Genomic DNA, 21,930 nt, shown 5'->3' with positions numbered 1-21,930 from the left:
TTGTCTCTGCAGTGATCTTCGATGTTTTTGTGTGAGAGCAGGAGCCCCCACTTGTGGCAAATTAGGCTCCACCCCCACCCTCCCCATACTGTGGAAACCCCTCCAACAGGAAGCTCACACCAAACATTAACGGGGCTCTGACGTCAGTTACACATTACACATCCCGCCTGTCACCAAACTTCAATCACCTCCGCTTGTTCTCTGTTTGCTCACTATTATATTCTAATCCAGCATTTATTTTTTTTACTTTTTCTTCTTTGTTCTTCTACCTACAGTATTTGTCTCTCTCTCCCTACTTCCCATTTGCCCTCTCTATCACATAAACAGACACACACACATTCCCCAGACTGAGCTCATCTAATCGGCATCTTATCAGCCATCTTGTGAGCGTGCCGTTGTTATGACTATGAGTTGTTTCTATTCCCAGAATAGGGCTGACACTGAAATAGAACATTCCCGTGTAGCCTCTCCATGTAGTCCTTCAAACATTCCACCAAATACCGGTTTCAGTGAATCATCATCATCTTCTTCTCAGCTTATCCCTGAGCTCATCCCGCCTACGATGTTTTGTATTGAAAGCCATGAGATTCTTGTGTGAAAAACAATGAGCTGTGCCAAAATAGGATTCCTATTAGGAGAAACAAAGCATTCTTCAGACCTGTGCCTGAGTCATTTTTGTGTGGGATCTGTAAGTGTTTAGCTTAATATAAATGCAGATGTTTTGAAACATTTGCAAGTGCATCATTTGCACTTGCATAGGCTTTAGAGGGGGTTCGTGTAACTGCCTTGTATCATTATTCTATTCTGTAAAACTAAGAAAAGATGAAAAACACAAGATGGATTGTACACTCAAAATCTTTTTTTCCCTCTTTTTCCTTACCAGGATGACTTAAAAAGAGGAGCAGCAATTAGAGGATGCAGCCTATCAATTTATATGTTAACCTTGCTACTCAGTAGCAGAGATTTGTGTGTTACATTCTCCATGTCATTATTGTCAATTTACACAAAGCCAAATTTTCCCTATTCCTTCTCTTCTCCCCTTTCAAACCCACATTTAACATGTGGCCTCTCGCACACTCATTCTGACACACTAATGCTCCCAGCTACTAGTGCGAGAGAAAAACAATGAGCCGGAGGTCTGACCACGTTCCCCTCTCCACCCGGTGGAGCCTTTGATGGGGCCAGGAGTAGTTAGTGAGTGTGGAGCCTGGAGAGCTAAGGGGGGGCTCGGGGCAGCAAACAGCCATTCCTCCCCTACACCCCGTAACTCCATCTTGGGTCATGAGCTAGGGGAAAGGCAGGCACGTGCCGCAGGAGCGCTGGAGGCCCCCCGGCCCTGCTGTTGCTTTTGGACGATTTGGCGGTGCTAGCCTGCTATTGAGGCACACCCGGTGTCGAGTTCTTCATGGGGCCTCTGAGATGAGATGATGAGATTTTGTACAGGTGCTGGTGCCTAAGCGAATGCACGCACGCAGACACAGACATGATCCTCAGGAAGATTTGAACAGCTGTGTGAAGGGGACCCCTCCCTTGCCAAACGTAGCAGCAGCCCTCTATGAAGTGCACGCCAACACACGCAGATGAAGAGTGGCTGCTCCTCACCGGCACAATTCAATTTAATTTTATTTATATAGCGACAATTCATAACAGAAGTTATCTCATTGCACTTTTCCTATAGAGCAGGTCTAGACTGTACTCTTTATATTATTTACAGAGACCCAACAAATCCCACCATGAGCAAGCACTTGGCGACAGTGGCAAGAAAAAACTTCCTTTAAGAGGCAGAAACCTTGGACAGAACCAGACTCAATGGTGGGCGGCCATCTGCGGCTGCCGTGTTAGGTTTTGAGAGAGAGAGAGGTTTAGAAAGAGAGAGGTTTTGGGGGGGGGCACAATGCAAATACCACCTATAATTTTTTAAATAGTAGAAATGTAATTGTAGTGGTAATATTAATACATTAATAATAATATGAATGACAGCTATAGGAAAAATAATGTTAGTATTAGTAACAGAACCCATAACAACAACTATAGTAGCAGTTGTCGAGCAGGAACACGGGGGCAGCAAGTGGCCCACAACCACAGATCCAGACTCTGCAGCTCCGGAGGCAGAAATACCTGCTGAAAGTGACAGAAGGAAAGAGGAGAGAAACGAGAAGGCACAAAACTACGGGAGAGAGAAGATGTCGAGTTAGTAACATGCAGTAATGGGATAAAAATGCATACAGATGGAGAGGGAGAGAAGGAGAGAGGAAAGAGGTGGGAAGACATCATGGGAAGTCTCCTGACTGTCTAGGCCTATAGCAGCATAATTAAGGGATGGTTCAGGGCTCACCCAAGCCAGCCCTAACTATAAGCTTTATCAAAGAGGAAAGTCTAAAGCCTACTCTTAAATGTGGAGATGGTGTCTGCCTCCCGAACCCTAACTGAGACCTGATTCCACAGGAGAGGAGCTTGATAGCTGAAGGCTCTGGCTCCCATTCTACTTTTGGAGACTCTAGGAACCACAAGTAACCCTGCATTCTGGGAGCACAGTGTTCTATTGGGGTAATAAGGTATTATGAGATCTTTAAGATACGATGGTGCCTGACCATTAAGAGCTTTGTAGGTGAGGAGAAGGATTTTGAATTCTATTCTGGATTTTACAGGGAGCCAGTGCAGAGAAGCTAATATTGGAGAAATATGATCTTTTCTCTTTTCCTAGTTCTTGTCAGTACACATACCGCAGCATTCTGGATCAACTGGAGAGTCTTACGGGACTTATTCGGGCAGCCTGATAAAAAGGAATTGCAATAGTCCAACCTAGAAGTAACAAATGCATGCACTAGGACGGTGTAGTCCCTCATTCGTCCAGGAGTCTTCTATCGTAGAAAAGGTTTCAGTCGTAGTCATCTGGACACTGTTTTCAGAATCAAGACGTTTTGGCTCCCATCCGGAAGTCATTCTCAATTGAGAATGACTTCCAGATGACTACGACTGAAACCTTTTCTACGATAAATGCATGCACTAGTTTTTCAGCATCATTTTGAGACAGGATGTGCCTGATTTTTTCAATGTTGTGTAGGTGAACGAAGGCAGTCCTTGAAGTTTGTTTCATGTGGGAGTTAAAGGATAAATCCTGATCAAAGATAACTCTTTACAGTGGTGATGGAGGCCAGGGCAATGCCATCTAGAGTAACTATATCTATAAATAATGTGTCTCGGAGGTGTTTGGGGCCAAGTAGAATAACTTCAGTTTTGTCTGAGTTTAACATCAGAAAATTGCAGGTCATTCAGGTCTTTATGCCCTTAAGGCATGCTTGAAGTTTAGCTAACTTTAGTTAGTTAGTTTCATCTGGCTTGATTGATAGATATGATTGGGTATCATCCGCATAACAATGAAAGTTTATGGAGTGTTTCCTAATAATATTGCCTAGAGGAAGCATATATAAGATGAATAGAATCGGTCCAAGCGCAGAACCTTGTGGAACTCCGTGACTAACTTTGGCGTGCACAGAGGACTCACCGTTAACATGTACAAACTGAGATCGATCTGATAGATAGGATTTAAACCAGCTTAGTGCGGCTCCTTTAATGCCAATTACATGTTCCAGTCTCTGTAATAGGATGTGATGATCAAAGACAAGTACAGAGACAAGTCCATTGTCTGATGCACTTAAAAGGTCAATTGTAATTTTCACCAGTGCTGTCTCTGTGCTGTGATGCACTCTAAATCCTGACTGAAAATCCTCAAATAAACTATTGTTATTTAGAAAGTCACACAACTGTTTCTCACACTGCTCACCAGGCAGCACAGGAAAAATAAAGTTCAAGGGCCTGGCTCGCTCTTCTCTTACATTAATTACTTTTATGTGTTTATTCTACTCACACTAAAAAGGAGTCTCCAGATAGATCTTGTTCATTTCCGTCTTGCTAGTTTTCCTTCTCTTTCATGGTTTAGGATGACGTTTGGGTACTTCTGTTTACTTCTATGGTGATCAAAAGTGCGTGTTTGTAGTTGTGTCAATATTTCTATATTCATGCATTTTTATTGTACCTACGAGGTGTGTATGACTGTTACAAAAGATCGATCTTGTTGGTATTGAGGCAGTGTTAGTCTCCTTTGTGCAGACAGGTAATCAGCTCACAACACATGAAGTAAGTGGAAATTTCCTGCCCGTTTTTTAAACGGATCTCGATATGGGAAATGATTCGTCATCGAGAGCTGCAGCTGCACGCCTCACTGCCACTCGCTGGGCAGAGCAGCAGCACTGAACATCTGTCTCTCTGTTTCTTTCTGTTTCTCTCTCCTTCACACTCTCAGCCCTCTCCCTTTTCTCTGCTTCTTCATCTGTTTCCTCTGATGTCTCTGACTCTTTTTCCACAAATCCACAAACGCAAATTAATTTTTCATATTCAATGGATCATTATCAATGGTGCACAATCAGTCAAGGAGGTTTTTACTGTGGGCCCATCCATACACTACATGTGTTGGGTGGCATGAAATTGCATTCCTCCGGGACCGTAGTGCAACAGTTGAAAATAGCAAAACACAAAACCGAAGCACGGATTAAAGAATTACATAAAGTACAAAATGTGCAACAGCATAAAACAAATTCAATAATTAAGTGCATTGCAATAGATTGGACTTGTATTTGTACATATCAGGCACATATGTGCATATGTGTGAATATATTCTTCATTAAGCACTTTTTTTGTACAGACTTTTATGTTTTTAAAGCAGTAAATGAAAATCTTCCACAAAAAGTAAAATGTTCATGGAAAACATTCTCTATGGTGGCCTTTCTGTCTCCACCCTTCACATATACACAAGCACCCTCTCATCCACAAAAATGAAGAGATCAAAACCACAACACACATATCATGCCACCCTCTACACACAGACACACACACTCTGTCTTTGCGTTTTTGCCATTCAACACTCCGCACACCCTCCCCTCCACCCTGTCAGCCCACTCCAGATCCGCGGGGACAGAGGGAGCCCAGTCATATTCATTCAGTCAGTCACTTTCTCCCCAGAGTGAAAGTGATACACCACCTGTGTGTCTGTCTGCATGCATTTCAATAGCTAGAGCCATAACCCTCTACCTCACCACAGGCCAGCCAGAAAGCCTCACTGATGGCTTCCCAAGCTGGAGGACAGCAAGGTGACGTAGAGAAAGAGAGAGAGAAACTTTGTTTACCATTGAGTTTCAGAATTCTTATTTTCTTACAACAAAGACAGAATCTGCTAGTACGATGAAATGATTTCAACCTGGTTTTTATCCAAATCAACTTTTGTTTTATGAATTTTCTGCAATCAAGTGCCATTTTTCTGCATTGGCAGATTTTTCACCTGTTTGAATAAGAAAGGACTTTCAGGGCCTCATAATAGAAAGGAAGTACTTGGATGATGGATTTTTTGCAGTGCATGCCCTTATAAACTTTAGAGTGATTTGTGTAATTAAATGTGCTCAGATTTGGAACAGATAGTAATGATTATTTACAATTGTAAAAAATGAAACATGACAAAAACAGTAGTGTGACTGAAAAAAACTTGTACAATCCACGTTGGCAATATTGCACTTATGTAAATGCCATGTCATTAAAGCAGATTTGAATTTGAAAATTTGAACTTGAAATTTGAATTTGAACCATTATGAAGGGTCAGGAAAGAAAAGAGACTGGTCGAGCCAAGGAATGCAAAAGATGAAAAAAACAGTTTATTGCTTTAAAGAAAGACAAAAGGTCTTAAACAAAAAAAAAAGCGAGGCTTTTCAATGAAGAGTAAAAGAAGTTCACCTAGAAACACAGAGGGAGATAGAGGGAAAAAACAACAAACTCCTGCTGTAGTCCCTCTGAGTATCCCTCCCTCTCCCCTCTATACTCAGCCCTTGCAGGCCCCAGCAGTGTGGTGATCCAACACCATGCTTTATAGCCCAGAAGGACCAGGTCTAAATCTGATACTGGGCCCCTTAACACACACATAAAGTCAGCACATCCCTCAGCCTGGTGAAAACAGTCCATATTCCTTCACCTTTACAACGAATGTGACTGTAACTGTGTGCCATTTGAATGAAGCTAACCCTGAGTCTGTTACTCAGAGTATGTATCTAAGTCAGACGTAACCAAGAAAGTTGATGACTTAAAGTACAGAACTGCATGAGGCAAGAAAGAGCTGCTCAATGCTATCCCACTCTCCAGTCCAGTACTTTGGAGGCCTAACTCAAAAATTTAACTAAATGAAGTTCTGTGCATTCACTTTAACCATTTAGGCTGTTTTCAACAACACCAATAATAGCAGTGTTTCAAACAAAATATTTGATGTGCGCCAATTTCAACAGGTACTGGTGAGAACATGAAATGTGAAAGAAAATTCTGTCTGAAGTGCTTATGGATTCCAAGACACTGCACAATGGTATGCTACTCTCTGGCAAGGGATCACAATAGCATTCATTTACTTCTTCGTACTTGTGCGTAACTGTAGAGCTATCACACGTCTAAATAGTTAATGTTAATTCTCCAAGGTATTCTACCGGTTAACCGCCTGTGCATATATTTGAACTGCCAACACGGTGTGTTGCCAGATGACGCTAGCATAAACTTTGTTGCCAGCCTACCCTGTGTTTTTTTTTTTTTGTTTATTTTGGCAGAGCATCTACTGCGTCACTGCAGTCTTCTCATTGATATGAATGAGGACCCTGCAATTTCGATGCATCGGATTGTCAGTCTTAACATAGCCGTACCCTGTGTTCATATATACAAACTTAAAGTAGCAGTCTCTCTCTTGTCTCTCGAGCCTGAAGCTTGCAGGCATGTTTAGCTTTAAGCACAAAGCTCTGATTTAAAATATATTTCATCCTGTTGCCACTGTACTGGTGCACAATGATATAGTTAATTTCCTGAGTGATATGTTTTATTTTGCCTATTCATGTCTCAGTAGCGTGTTAAAGTTATGTTATTGTATATTGAATGGGGAAGCCATTGACTGCAACAATCAGCTTTTCTTACATTTTGTTTGAAGTACCTTTATGTAGTTGAGTAGAGCAGAAACCAACTATGTACTTCAGTTTCCCAAGGGAATCAGAAGCATGATTGGTCGTCTTCAGGTTGATGCTCTCGCTTGTCAGAGGACATTTGCTTAAACTTGAACTTCATCCTTTAGGTTGCACCGCTGGGCAATTTTTGAGTCTGGAATCGCCATGGCAGTGCCAGGATGTTATTTGGAAGTTTAATACACTTTGAATGGCAGCTTGTTGTGCCCCTGTATACCATAAAACTTTAATTAATAGCCCAGGCTTTTATTTGCTTCAGTCACTGAACTCAACCTGCCTATATTTGGGACAGGCGTCTATATGGGACAGGCCTTTAATTCCTTTTGCACAAAACTCTTGAAGGCAAAGACGAGAAATACAGTAAATAATCAAGGAATGGACACATATTCTGACTTTATGACCGCTTCAAAGGTAGGGAGTCAACACTTTTTGTTGTCTCTCTTGTTTACCATGCCGGTAAATCTGAATGAATTATACGTTGGTGTTCATGGTTTCTGTAAAATGAACTGAACATGTCCATATTGACAAAAGTTTAAACATTTATATTTGTATGCACAATCTGATCAGCTTAGAACTAGCTCAAGCGGACGACACGGTGGGCTTTTAGAGGTTTTATACATCCGAAGAACTTCTTTAAAAACCTGACCCAGCGTCTAATTGAGCGTCTAACTGCATTTATTTGTCAAAACGTGTAGCCACACCCGGCCAGTAAAAGGGACTCTGCATTTAATTGGGGCTCGGCTTTTAAGTGAAGTTTTACGGTATTTGAATGGGGGTTAGACTTTGACCAGCTGGTCCAGGGATTCAAACAAGCCTGCTTTTCTTTTGCCTTCAGGCCAACATGAGATTGTCTTTTTTTTGTGTACTGCTATTCCTTCTCAGTCAATTACATACACAAATAACACTAACTAACTGAGTTAATGAAAGAGTACTCAGAGTAGAAGGCGTTTAGCTACCAAATGGTCTAAACTTCATGCTGTGCTCACCTCCATGTTACCTCAAGAAACTGTATGACTGCTAAATATGTTTTGGTTATGAAAGGGTAAAAGGGTTTGGTTAAGTTTGCTACACAGTGAAGGAAAATATTTGCGCCTCCCCTGAAGAGATTCTTCCCCTTGAAATACTAAAGATGATTTTGACCTTGACAATTAAATACCAAGAGTGATAGCCCTAAAAGATCTTTGCCATGCCAGAATTTTCTCTATGCTTTGGGTAAGTGACATACCTTCAGTAAAGACCCAAAGTAAAGAGTTTTCTTCACATCACACGCTTGAGTTACTTCTTGCAATTGTTCAGTGTTATCATGTTGGGCAAAGTGCTGCAGTCAGTAGCTTTATCCGACTCACACTTATGTAACAACTGTGTGATTATTGCTTTAGCTAAAAGCTCTCGGTATCAACCCTCTGGAAGCACTCTTTTATTGCAATACAGTGGAGCATTGCAGGCAGAGGAAGAGGTTTGAGAGGATAGTGAATAAAGTGATCATAAATATGATCCTAATAAGTAACCACAACTGGTAGCAAGGTTAAAGCATGTCATCAACTACCACTGCTCTCTGCTGAGCTAACTTACTAACTCCACAACAAATCTCAGAGTTTTCTGCCACAAAGCCCAGGTCAAGAGGCCAGTGAGACAAACAAATCCTTGTCTGTCTTTCTGTTTGGACAAGGATTTGTTCCGGAAAAGCCCTCACTCTGTCTTCCTTCCTGAGGTGTTTATTTGTACTTGGGCCCCCACCAGCACCTCAGCTGTTTACAGTGTTTATTTGAATCGTTTCTGTTTTATTTTCAAAAAAAAAAAAAATTGTTTGGACAATGCTGTTTCTTGACCTATAAATAATTCTAGACGATCAGCCGGATAGACATCCTTCCCATCATTGGAGGTCAACCAATTAGCTAGGAAGCCATTGGTCCAGAGGGTGTTTTATTTGCATCATAGCCATGTTTCTTTTGCTAATAGCTGTGGTTTCATGTCTGACCTCACTGGGCAGAAGAAGTGTAAAAATATTACAGCCACTTGTATTTTCCATGTAACAGACTGGTCTACACATTCATTTTTCTTCTGTCCTACTTCTTCTAAGTGGGGGATATTTTTTGAGCCTTCAGACAATTGAGAAAACTAGTGTGGGATATCCATAATTTCTCTCTATATTCATACGCTTGCATCTTGATTTAATTAAAAATCTCTTCCACCTCTGTCCTTAGCTTTTATTTCTGCAGTTTGTTTTCCTGTAATACAACTGCCACTCATAATTTAAAATGTGAAAATGTTCTGAAAAATAATCTTCAAGTTTTCAGTGCCCAAGCTGACACCATCAAATAACTTCTTCTGTCCGAACAACAGTTTAAAACCCAATGAGAACAGAGAAGAGCCTCCCATTTGAGACGCTAAAAACAGCAATATTTTTGCTTAATGAATCACTCATTTAATTAGTCAATGATCAATTGTTTTTGATTAATTTTCAAGTGACTTCAATTAAAGGATGCAATATTTCTTATCCAGGCCTTTTAGAAGTTTTACCTCCATAATCATCAAAGTCCCCTGGATAAGAGCCAGTGTAAATTCCCTAAAATGAAAATGCAAACGAAAGAGAGGCTTCTGTGCTAAATGGAGGAGATTACTTCCTGCTAATTAGAATGACTCATCTCTGCCTGAATCAGCAGCTATGTAGTTGAGCTCCTCACAGACTAAAGTCTTAGCTGGTAACATAGTGCTCTCTCTTTTGTTCTCCACTCCTCGTATGTGATCAACCTCCTGTCGATAATCAATCCATTTGTGTCATGTTTTCACTGACAGAGAATGACAGAAAGTGCTCTTGTCTTCTGTGTGCAGCTCCACGGCCACCGCTGGTCTTGTAGCAGCCTTCCAGGCATTTCGTTGATGATTCAGTAGTGTGCTGTAAGGAGTGGTCCGGATGTTAGGGGTTCTCTACAGAGAGGTTAATCAGGATCAGGGCTCAGACCCTCCGGCCTTGTTCAGATCCAGCAAAGCGTACAGCTTTCTGTTTTCACAATACACCCTCATTGCCATTAGTGCTGTGTCACCAGACAAGGCCTTGTATATGTGTAAAGAGTTATGAGTTTCAGGAATCAGGAACCTCCACACACACACACACACATATTCAGTCACATAAATTCACCTACATGCACGCGTTTGGGGGCGTGTGAGTCTCATTAGCCACCTCCTGACTCAGGGTGTATTTGGAGGAAGTAGGGGCCAGAGAACCCCTGCTTACTCATGCCAGGAAGTGACAAAATGTAGTGGCCTACTCATACTTACACTAAAAGGCCATTATGTGACTAGTATTGTCCTCCAAATCTGTTCACATGCTTCCCCTCTTGTGACTTTTGGCCCTTTAGTCTCCTCAAGTAAATATTCAGCAAAGACACTTTGGGGAGGGAAGGGAGTGAGGAACGGGTTATATGATAATATATACCATGAAACTATAGAGCGTTGTCACCCGTCAGAGATACAGTTTAAACCAAGGTTGTAATGTCTTTAATATCTCTGGTTTGAAGGCAATGTTGCAAATAATGAGCAGGACTTTATGGAAATATTGGATTTACAGGACACAGGAAAACAGATGTTCTCATCTGGATATTTTATATATAAATACAGTTATATATATATATATATATACAGTATAACATTTTGTCAATTGTTAAATTGCTATTACAATATAAAAAATACATATATGCATGTAGTTATAGAAGACTTTATCCAAATTGGTGACCCCCTAGAACAGGGCTCTGAATTTAATGCTGTCCTACAGCCATATCAGCAGCTGTCTTTTACTTCTGATTCAAGGTGATCACTTCCTGCTGGACCTGTTTCTCACTAAAAGCTATCAATTGGCAAATCACGTGGATGCTTTTATTGTGGAGCAGCTGCAGAAAATGAATTATATTTGATGCCAGTGTTGGCGCAGACTTGTTCACTGTAACTTGGTGTACACAACAAGATATGCAGCTTCTTTTTCAGCCAATCAGTTTTAGATATTACAGGGAAGAATGGTAAAAGAAGAAACTACCATACTGAGGAGTTTAGATGAAAAGCTGCAGGTGACAGGCAAACTGCATTCTGTTAAGAACCAGCATACCTCCAACACGTTATACAAGGAAACAGTGCATTACACTGTGCCTTCCTGTTGGATGGAAAATCACTCATGCTGTGCCTGCATCACAAAATCTGATAGCACTTGCACATGGCATGACACAGTGTGTGTGTCCCAACCCTATGGAAAAATTATTATTGACCTATTTTTGCCAGAGATTTGCTCCTTTTTTCGTATATTGTAGCCAATGTCACTGACATTTGAAGTGCTGTCTTCTAGTCTGGTTTAGAGAGACAGTGAGGGTCTTTCATTTTGTACTGTGCCTTTAAGCTTCCCCTTGACAAAACATAACTCTAGTCATATTCATACTACTTTGTACTGCAGTGTTGTGGGCTTTTATTTATTATATTTTTGACCAGTAGATCTCGGCTAACATTTGGACAAGAGAAGTGATCTTTGCTTGGAAAAGGTTGGTAACCACCGTTCTAACAAAACTGATTTCCGGCAAGTTTGCAGAAAAGCAGTGCAGACTCAACAAAAGCATGGTGAGATGGGTCTGATATAGCAAAGATCACAACGGAATACATCGGCCTCACACTGCTGGCTCTGTCTGAGTCATGTTGCCTGGGGGGGCATGATAATGTGACCTTAAGTGGCGTGATGTGTGACACTGAGCTATTCCCTCTATTATAAACCACAATCTGTGAAGAGGAGTGGCGTTCAGCCACCATTGCCCAACTTGGGTGGCTTCCCCTCCCTTCTCATCACATGTGCTCACCCGGGAGAAAATTGCACAACATCAAATTAGTCAAGTCTTCTTTTTTTCCACACTAAGTGATGAACGCTCAGTGTGGAAGTTTAATTTTCCTCTTACACTTTTCCTCGTATTTACCCACAAACCTCTTTTTTTTTTCTTTATTTACTGAACCCAAAATAGACTCAGTTGGGGGGAAAGTGGTATAACTCATGGCACACACAACATGGCATATTTCCATCATGTCCTGTGTAACCGTGGCAGCAGTAGAACATGTCTCTTTGTCTATCACTCTCTCTGACTGACAGTGGTCACAGTGTGCCAAGGTGGTGTGGTTGTTAAAAATAGAAAGAGTTAACTCAGCAGAGCACTTTAAAAGATTTAGCTACCTGCAGACATTTCCTGAACAGGGCCACATTTCCTCCCTTCTTCTAGATCAACAGTCATCTAAATGAGGACTGTGATCCGTCCTGACCGCGTCCTTTGTGGGGGAAAGACAGTGACAGAGGAAATCGTGAGAGATGGAGAAGCAGGGAAAACAGAGAGAAAAAGAGAAGGGCAGGGGGTTGTATTTGATGAAACCCTGGCTCTCTGTTTACTACAAGCTAAAAATACTACCCAGCCTGATTTGCAGCAGGCATCAGGAGGGGGGCTGTGTACATATGTGCGTCTGTCGCCCCAAACCCAACAGCTGGAGGCTAGAAGGCTGAGAGAGGGTTCCACAACGCTGGGGGCGGAACAACAGGTGGACAAGAAGGCGTGCGGTTCGGTGTTTGTACTGTACATATGTCTGAGTGTGTGTGTGCTGGCTTAAGGGTATGTGTGTATGACTGGACTTGTGGGCAAGTGTGTGCTTAAAATTGCATACATGTACACAAGCTTTACACACCAGTACCCCTTATAAAAACCCCAGTGTCACAGAGCCTGAATTGTCTTATTCATGCTCTCTAATCTATTTAAATCCCAACTGAGGCAGTGCTATGAATCAAAATTAGTGACTGTGTTGTTGATGCTGATGTTAACGCTCTGGTATGAGTACTGTATTGGCCATTCACGGCAGCAGCTCGCTCACTAGGCCTCTATTTTTACGCACATGCGTGTGCGCGTGTGTGTGTGTGTGTGTGTGTGTGTGTGTGTGTGTGTGTGTGTGTGTGTGTGTGTGTGTGTGTGTGTGTGTAGGGGGGCTAGCGTGTGTGTCTTTCCCCACTACTCGCTTTTACCCTGATGACAAGAGGCAATTGGCCTTCTCAAATGACAGTGACTAGGTACTGTGAGGGCGATTGTACCCAGGCAGCTGTGCATCTCTCTCTCTCTCTCTCTCTCTCTCTCTCTCTCTCTCTCTCTCTCCCTCAGTCCCCTTCCATGTAGCTAAAATGAAAGTAGTTACTGATTCTGTGATTAAATACCTTCCTGTTTGTGCCAGGTTGATCAGATAAGGGTTACCACGTAGGGAATGCGAGGGCTAAAAACAAGGTAAAGCTGGCGGCCAACACACTTCCCTGGGTCATTATCGGCATACCTGAGATGCTGTAAACACACCGGATGGCTGTACTGAAGCAGGAAATTCCGTGTGGAGAGCGACAGTGAATGAGTCACCAGACGAACCACATTTTTAAAAAGTATTTTATTGTTTTTATGGTATTTTATAGTTGGTAAGTTTCCTCCCCATCACCAATTTAATTAAAGTTTCCTGTGGAGTTTTTGACCCCTAGTAGCACTATGGAACAGTTTTTCTATGAGTGGGTCCCTGTTTTGTTTATCTCTTGTGCACAGGCACGCAGGTGATACAATTAACATCCTGACTCGTGAAAATGTAAAGGAATACAAGCTTTAAAAAAAGGGCTAAGCTAACTGTGTTCACTGTAACCATAAGCCAAGTGAAAACCAATTGGAATCTTTTATTGTTTTAGTTTTACTGTGTTCTTTTAATTTAACCCTTATTTTAACCAATTTCAGTACACCAACACACATACACACTCAAATACAGTAGCAGCTTTAAGGCAGAGGTAGTGAACAGAGGATATTAGACAGGCCACAGTGGCTGGCCAAATGAGTGGAATAGTTTCATCTGGCCTTATCAGTTTCATGTCTTGTTTTGTCTGCCGAGCCTGGCAGGCCCAGTGTTGGTCTTCAGTAAAGAATGTAGGGTCATCAAGCAGAGCTGATGGAGTTATTTTGAAATTTGGCTCTGGAATGACACCAGACATCCCTGTCCACTGTAAATGGGAAATAGTCAGTCCAGCTCTCATTCCAGCAGCATTTGGTAATGCCACAAGGAAGCAGTTTCATTCAGATTTTCTAACATTCTGCTCTTTGTAATTTATCGTTAAATGAACACACTGCTGAGAGCTCCCTAGACCTGGTGACCTCTCCATAGTTTCCCTGGACACTCTGACCAATTGCGTGTCTCTGAACACTGTCACTGGCCAACCAGGCGTCTCCGGTCTGCGTAATCATCCTCCTCTGCTTCCCTCCAACATTTGCAGACGACATCAAAACATCACTCCTCAAAAAGCCAAACAACTGTCTCTACCGTGTGAGGCTCCCAACCGACTCCGCTTCTCATGTCCACATCTTTGATGAGGAAAAACGGCACCATAACAAAAACAAGAGGCTGAGTGGGACGGGGAAAGATGCTGTATTGTGAAACAGACTAGTGGGCGACAAGATGTCTCTTTTCTGTCTTGTTCTGTCTCTTGCTGCTTTACTATGCTGTCTCCTCCTCTCTTTCTCTCTGTCTGTCTGCGTGTGTGAGGCCAGCTGTGGTCATATATTATAATGAGGCTCTCTATCTGAAATAATGGCTTTAATGCTGGTTAAAAGGCGAAAGGGGGTTGGTTGGGGTCAGGCTGACTCCTGTGCCCAAGGATCAGCTGGCATGCCGTCGGGGCCATGGCACCAGGCACAGGGCCACTGTCTGGGCAGGACAGACAGCTGGCGGGGCGACCGGCATGGGGGATTCTCTCTGTCTGGGATACACACGGCATCTTTAATTCCCTCCACTGTACCCAGACAACTCGTGTTTACATTGCGTGTGTTGTATCGTGTGTCTCTCTCATGTCTAAGTAGCTTTACAGTTTGGATTCATTTTTTCGGAAAAGGAAATGAGTAATACCTGAGTGGATGCTTGCTGAATACTTGCTGTAAACACTGCTGTTACTGCATGTTTTGTCTATCAACACTGCTTCACAACATAGAGGTCAAACATACCATCATTTGTGATTATAAACATTAGATATTAAACATTTTTATTTAGAAAATATCGGGAGCTTCTCTTATATTGATCATTGATTGCAATGAAACCACAGTAACTAATAATTGCTGTGGGGTTTTAAAATATAGTTTTTTTGGCTGTTGTTGCCTGTTCTGGAGAGTGACAGGAAATGGGGAGAGAGAGAGACGGGTATGATATGCAACAAAGGTCGCCAGGCATGCACTGTAACCATTCGGCTATCAAGGCGCTCCATAATTGCTGTGTTTTAATGTTGAAACAAATAGTTGAGTAATCAATAATTTTATCATCAGCAGCAGCAGCAAACAGTTACTGGTTAGCTTCTCAAGTGTGAGGATTTGGTGCTGTCTTCTATATAACTGTAAATTGAAAATCAATGGATTTTGGACTGTTGGACAAACGAAACAAGCAATTTTAACACCTCAGTTGAAGTTCACAGAAGTTGTGATGGGCATTTTCCACTATTGAATAATAATTGAAAGAAAATTGTAAAATTAGTCCATAATGAAAATTAGTATTGGCTGCAGCGCTACTATGTTTATGTATACCGTATGTAAGTATTTTAGCTCCACAGAAAACAGCACCATCTGTGCTCTTGAGGTTAATTATTTTTTGTGAATAAGCCACAATGCCATTAGTATCCATTTCAATAGTCGCCCTGAACCTAGACCAAAGTGCTGGCACGCTCCTTGTCATTTATAATATCAGGCTGACTGGCCTGTTGATGACGAGAACAAAGCCACAGTGTGGCCGACCTACAGCAGTGGCCGTAGTAACATGGCACCTCCCTGGTGACTGACGATGCCACGCTGGCTGCCACCACAGCCTGGCACAGGAGGGGGGAGGGGGGGAGTGCGTGTATGTGTGTGTGTGTGTGTATGTGTGTGTGTGTTTGAGGGGTTGGGGGCATTTGGTGGTTGTGGCAGCTGGCAGTGAGAAGACGAGGGGGTTCCTCATTTATAAAGACTCCCCTGTGTGAACCCCATGCAAGGCCACACCCTGGATGCAAACTCAAAATTGCTTGCCGAGGTGCACGTACACATGCTCACACATTTATAAACACACACATGTGCTGCACTACAAAGATATACACAGAAGTATGCAGTAGGCGACTGACACAAACACAAAAACCCTGCTGTGGTGCTGCATTTGTCACTGCCCTTTAATATTTGTGGATGTGCTTATTAGTATTTGTGTGCGATTGTGTTTTTTCTTTTCAGTGGATGAGTGTGAGTGATTCAAAGGTGCAGCAGTCTACACTTTTGTCCCGTTGAGTCATTGCTTCCGTGCTGATGAAATGTGTCACGTCGCTGAGCTGTTTATTAGCTCTGAGGAGACGGGGGAATGTAATCAAACTGTCCTGATTGAGTCATGTGACGGCTATTCATCTTCCCACATTAGAGCCCACAATGAAGAAATATTAGTGTTTGGCTTCATTGGATGTGTTGAAATAGTTCCTAGAAGAGAAGAGGCCTTAAATAACTAGTACTCTCATTTTTGTTTGAGTGTTTGTGTGCATATGTCTGTATTATATTTATATATTTATGGGTATGTGTGCGTTGAAACATGACAAAATTCGTCGTGTGGACAAATTTTTTGTCCCCTTTACTGTTTATGTATTAAAGTAATAAAATGTGCTGCCGTGTCCGGCCCTCATGAGGGCCACCACACTGGGGACCAGTTAGGGGCAGATCATGTCCAGCTGTCTCTGAGGACAAATGGTCCATCAGGCAACTGCTTATTCCCTCCACCCTCTCCTCTCACCCCTCCCTCCTTCCGTCCTCACCCCTTAGTGTGTTTACTTGACTTTACGTGCTAAAAACTATTTTGAGTGCTTTTATCGTTTTATCGATTCCGTCACAGGACGAGAATAACTGTGTGTGGTGACAGCTTCCTGGAGAAAAAGTTGGAGGGGGTTGGAAGTGTTTATGGATAGAAGGCGTTTTGTTTTATGGGTTTCACATGGAGTGTAATGGACATTTGAGTGTGTTTTTGTATTTTCTCAACTTGGTGGAACTTTGGCCCCACATCGGCCTTTTTTACAGGTATACACATTCGGCAAATTCTGATGGAGAGTTGACTTTACAGAATAATGGGACACAATCATACATCAAAGTAAAATTATTGCTGTTTGATAGATATACATGATATTTCATTTTTTTTCCATCCAATTTTAAACATAAAATTCTTCAGCAAACACAAACAGAAATAGAGTTTTTTTTGTCTGTTCCAGTCTACATAAATGCTCATGTCTGGTACTTATGTTTCATATTTTCATCATGTTTTCAATCTAACTACCAACATATTCTCAAGAACACGGTACTTACAATTCTTTTTTTTCCTATACATGAGGGAGTGAAACCTAAAAGCATTCCCTCACCCTCACCCGAGTTGACAGCAGCTTCATCTCTTGGCAGCCTTCTCATAATTCCTCTCTTTTGGCTTGTTTATGCTGCACATTTATTTTGTTTGCGGTAATATTTCCCCGACCCTCACATCTCTCAACATGAAAAACGCTAATGCGCCTCCAACACGACATCAAAGCCTCTCCCTCGTCCAACACTCTCTCTGGCTGTTTCGATTTATGGGCCTTTTTTTTTTTTTTTTTTGTACCTTCTTACAACATGAAAGACCATCAGTGTTCATGGACACACACTGACATACACTGCCACATGGGGATGTACACATGCATGTATGCACAGACACTTTGTCTCTCTCACAGCCCCACTGTCATGTCCAAACAGAATGATCAGTAAATCAAACAAAACACTCACAGTGTTTCAGAGAGAAGGAGTGTGCTCCGAAACAACGGAGAGATAAAAAGGGGGGAAAAGAGAAGGAGAGGAGGAGGGAAGGAGTGGACACGGGAATTGTACGTCCTTGTGAAAGTAGCCCTCAGAAACAAAAGAAGCTTTGAGTGTGCACCCACTCAGAAGAGAGATTAGCCGGTACACACCCCCCTCAACACACCACCACCATCACCACCACCACCCCTGCAGAAAAGAGCTTTGGCTGCAGTTTAGCGGCACGTGGCACAGCCCTTGATACTTATCATGTGCGTCAGGTGCTCTCGCTCGGCTTCCTGTTCTTTAAAACATAACCACCATTTCCCTCTTTCACTCCCTCCTTCTTCTCCTTCTCTCAGTCCAGGATTAATCCATCCACACCGCTGCCATCCAGCCTTAGCCTTCATTTTCTTCTTGCTCGCTTTTTCTGTCCATCTCTTTCTCCTGCTTTTACAAATACAAAGAACATATTGTATCTGCCAGCGTTAAAGTGAATCCATTCTCCTTGGCAGCGGCCCGGCCCGTGGTGAATCCGAGCCGGGCTAGCTCTGTTTTCCAACTGGCACAGAGGCCGCTGGTTGAGCGTGTTGGTTGCTCGTTAGGTTGGTGAATTTGAGTCCAGCTGACACGTTGGTTTAGGATTCATTCACGCAGTCTGTCGCTCTCCCTCTTTCTCGTTCTCACTCAACTTGCAAAGCATGACCCCAGTTCACCTCATATGAAACACTTTTAAATGTACACTTTGAGGATGCTGCTTTATAGCTTTATTTGCACAAACAAAGTATTACTACATACAGGAATTTCTGCAATATCACGAGCTTCTGAGAGGTGCACTCACAAAAGGAAAATTCAAGGATATTAATAAATTCTCTGGGGAAGTTTTATAAATATGTCACATGAATATACCAGACTGACATTTTCACACATCCATTGCATCAGCTAGTGGTTTTCAGCTGTCTATCTCCATCTGTATGGAAACCAGACTGTTGAGCCCTTTAGAAACCAGAGAGGAAGAACATTTTAAGGTCATGGTAGTGCTCCTATTTAGTCGTGGAAAGTCTTGGAAAAGTCGTGGAATTTTACATCAGGGCCACAGCAGGAAGCCTGAACTCAAATACACAAACACCCACACAAGCACACACAAACTCTGAAATATACAAACTCACGACTAACAATTCCTAATAATAACAGCACCCCTTTGCATTCATGCAGTCTCACATACAAACACACACATAACCCCAAAACACATTACCAAAGTAGCGCACTCTTTCATGAAAGCCGTTATAAACACACAGTGACACAAACACATCAGTGATGAGATGCTATCACATTTCATAATCATGGTTCAGACCCAGAAAGTGAATACAACCTCCTCCCCTCCCCTCAAATATGAAAGAGCCCAGAAGATGAGTCAACATACTCAGCAAGGCAGCAAAAACAAACTGTTAATAAAGGCGACCAGGTCCTTTTGAAGTTTGTCTGACTGTCCTCCATCTTTCATCCTTCCATCCACCCACTTCCTCCTCCTCTGGTGTCTCTCATAAAACAATTATACGTGTCTTCTCTTCTGTTTGTATTTCTCTTTTACGTTGTATATCTGTGCGGTTTGTTTTTTATATATTTGATTTTACTGGGTTTCTTTGAACATTTTCGAGCACTTTGGTCAGCTTGTGCTGTTTTTAAGCCAAGGCTGTGAGAAGAGGGACAAAGCAAGAGATGGGGTCAATTTGTGTGTGGTGCATCTACTACATACAGGACAGTCTGCATCTGTATGTGTGTTTCCCCAGCTAAAAGTCTCTGAAGCGAACTCACCCACCTCTTCTGATGATGATAACCAAGGCTATGTTTTATAGGACAATATTATAGTTTGAGTTACATTAAGGATTTTTTTAGATGGTCTGTTGCTTAATGTTCCTGTAAAGTAATAAGAGCACAGGCACAATGTTGGTCATTACCCAGATCTTTTGTTCGAAAGCTCCATGCAAAATCTCCTAAATTAGAAATTGAGAACCTGTAACAGTTCTAAGTTAAATTGTGAATAATCGGCAGATTTTTGTAGGAGAACAGGAAAGTGTAGGCTCATGAAGCCATCCTAAATCTTGCAAATTCAGTTACCGATACAAGACCTTCATTTGTAAAATATACACTAAGCCCAACAGCTAAGTGGTAATGACATGACTCACTGACGAGACTCATAAACAAGTTTCATTGAATGAAGCATGATTATGCAACTACATTACCCATTCTTTACCTTAAATTTATTTAAAAACTGGGGACAATTTAAGAGAAATGTTATACTGTTTCCAGAACAGCTGCCATGTTTTCTGAATTTGAAAGTCAGACGCAAAGACGAGTGGAGTGGAGGATTCATCCAATCAGCTGTAGGAATGGTCCGTGTTGCTGTGTCAGTGAAGGAGAGAACTCAGCTAATGCACAGTCTACCTGAAATGATGCCCCTCCCAAACAAATCCCTATCCAGCTGGTTTCCAGAGCATGGGGTAAAGTGTACACAAATTAAAAGCATTACAGCCTCAAATTTCTAAAAAAACAACTTTCCAAAGAATATAAAGGTGGTGTGCAATTAAATGTCACTTCTCAGAGGGTGAGTATACTGCATGTTGCCTGAAGTTCTGAAAATAAACCTGGGTGCAGCTGTGTTGAATTTATTAGTTTTGATGATGCTCTTTAGTTATAGCTAGTTACCTGCTATCACTCAATGTAGTGTTTTTAAAAACCTTGGTTTGTTCTTTTGACAACATCAGCACATCAGTGGCCTGCTGACTTTCCTGGTTTAATGTGGTGTGTGTGTGTGTGTGTGTGTGTGTGTGTGTGTGTGTGTGTGTGTGTGTGTGTGTTGGCGTTAACCCCCTCTCCTGGAGACAAAAGCCACTAGTGTCCGTTTTTTTCCTGCTTTCAAATTTATTTTCCTTTTCTTCTGTTTTTTTTTAATTTCCCTCTTCCTTTACTCTCTCTTTCTGGCCTCTCCCTCCCTCCCCTCATCCCTGATCTCCATTCTCCATTCATGCAGCCCTGTCACAGCGATGATAATGATGACCTCTGTGTAATGCTAGCTTGTTATTGGCCCACCAGCAAGGCCAGTGTGTGCACCCTCTGTTGCTTTTTCTGCATTGACCATTGTGTTACGAGCGAAACGCTGGATCTTGTATGTGTGTGTGTGTGTGTGTAGGTGAAACACAAAGAGCAGGCAGCCAGTCTGGGAGAGCTGCACAGGGGATCTATGGAGAGGCAGAGAAATTCACCTGAACTGACCTTATGCTGTTGCTGTTATACTGTAGGTTTAACGGCAAATGGGGTGAAAAATAACTGGAAATGACCACTCTAGTCTCTTTGTTTTACTGAATATTTACACATAAATGCCTTTCCATTGATTTACAGTTGGTGGAGGTAACGTGCCTAGAAACATAGTAATGTGCCAAAAGGCATTGAAGAACACTGGCTTTGCATATGTTTTATTAGGGAGGAAATGCATTCAACAGGTTTGCTAGGCCTTAAGGATGGACACAATATGTTTTTAATGTAAATATTTAATTTGTTTACAAGACAACTCTACAGGGTACCTTTAAGCACTGGTGTATTTAGAGTGAGCTGTTGTTTTCCCTGTTGCTCAAGAAGTACTTTATCTGAAGAAGTTTTTGCCTTGTCTTCAGTAAATATAGCAAGCTTTTCATCACTGGACAGTAATGAAGTAATGTAATATGAGTTTAGATGGCCTTACCTCAGACATAAAAATGATTGCTCTGTTCTGAAAATTATTTAACAGAATTTAAAAAAAAAAAAAAAAAGTGAAAGTGAAGGACACAAGATATTTTCTGTTTTAACCACAACAGCATTTTAAAGCCTTGCTTTGTAATTCCTTTCCAATTGGAATGAACATTAAATGAGTCATGCTAGTGCCATGTAAGTAGTCATAACAAAGGGGAGAAAGAACGATGGTATGAAATTCTCTGGTGTTACGCAGGTTGAAGCACCGGGCCTTTTGAGGTCACAGTGGTGGGAAAACACATTACACATTCATTACAGCATGCAAGGACACTGACCTGTGCAATTGT

General features: G+C 41.9%; 1 protein-coding gene across 11 annotated transcripts in view; it reads left to right on the top strand.

Annotated features, from left to right (window-relative positions):
* Positions 1-21,930, top strand: part of kcnq1.2 (potassium voltage-gated channel, KQT-like subfamily, member 1.2) — a 172,674-nt gene that overhangs the window by 141,403 nt on the left and 9,341 nt on the right. The gene's annotated exons all lie outside the window — the stretch shown is intronic.

The sequence above is a fragment of the Siniperca chuatsi genome, linkage group LG4 (assembly GCF_020085105.1).
Source record: "Siniperca chuatsi isolate FFG_IHB_CAS linkage group LG4, ASM2008510v1, whole genome shotgun sequence".
NCBI classification, from domain to species: domain Eukaryota; kingdom Metazoa; phylum Chordata; class Actinopteri; order Centrarchiformes; family Sinipercidae; genus Siniperca; species Siniperca chuatsi.
The sequence above is the reverse complement of the archived record's forward strand: the minus strand, read 5'-3'. Positions and strand labels throughout refer to the sequence as shown.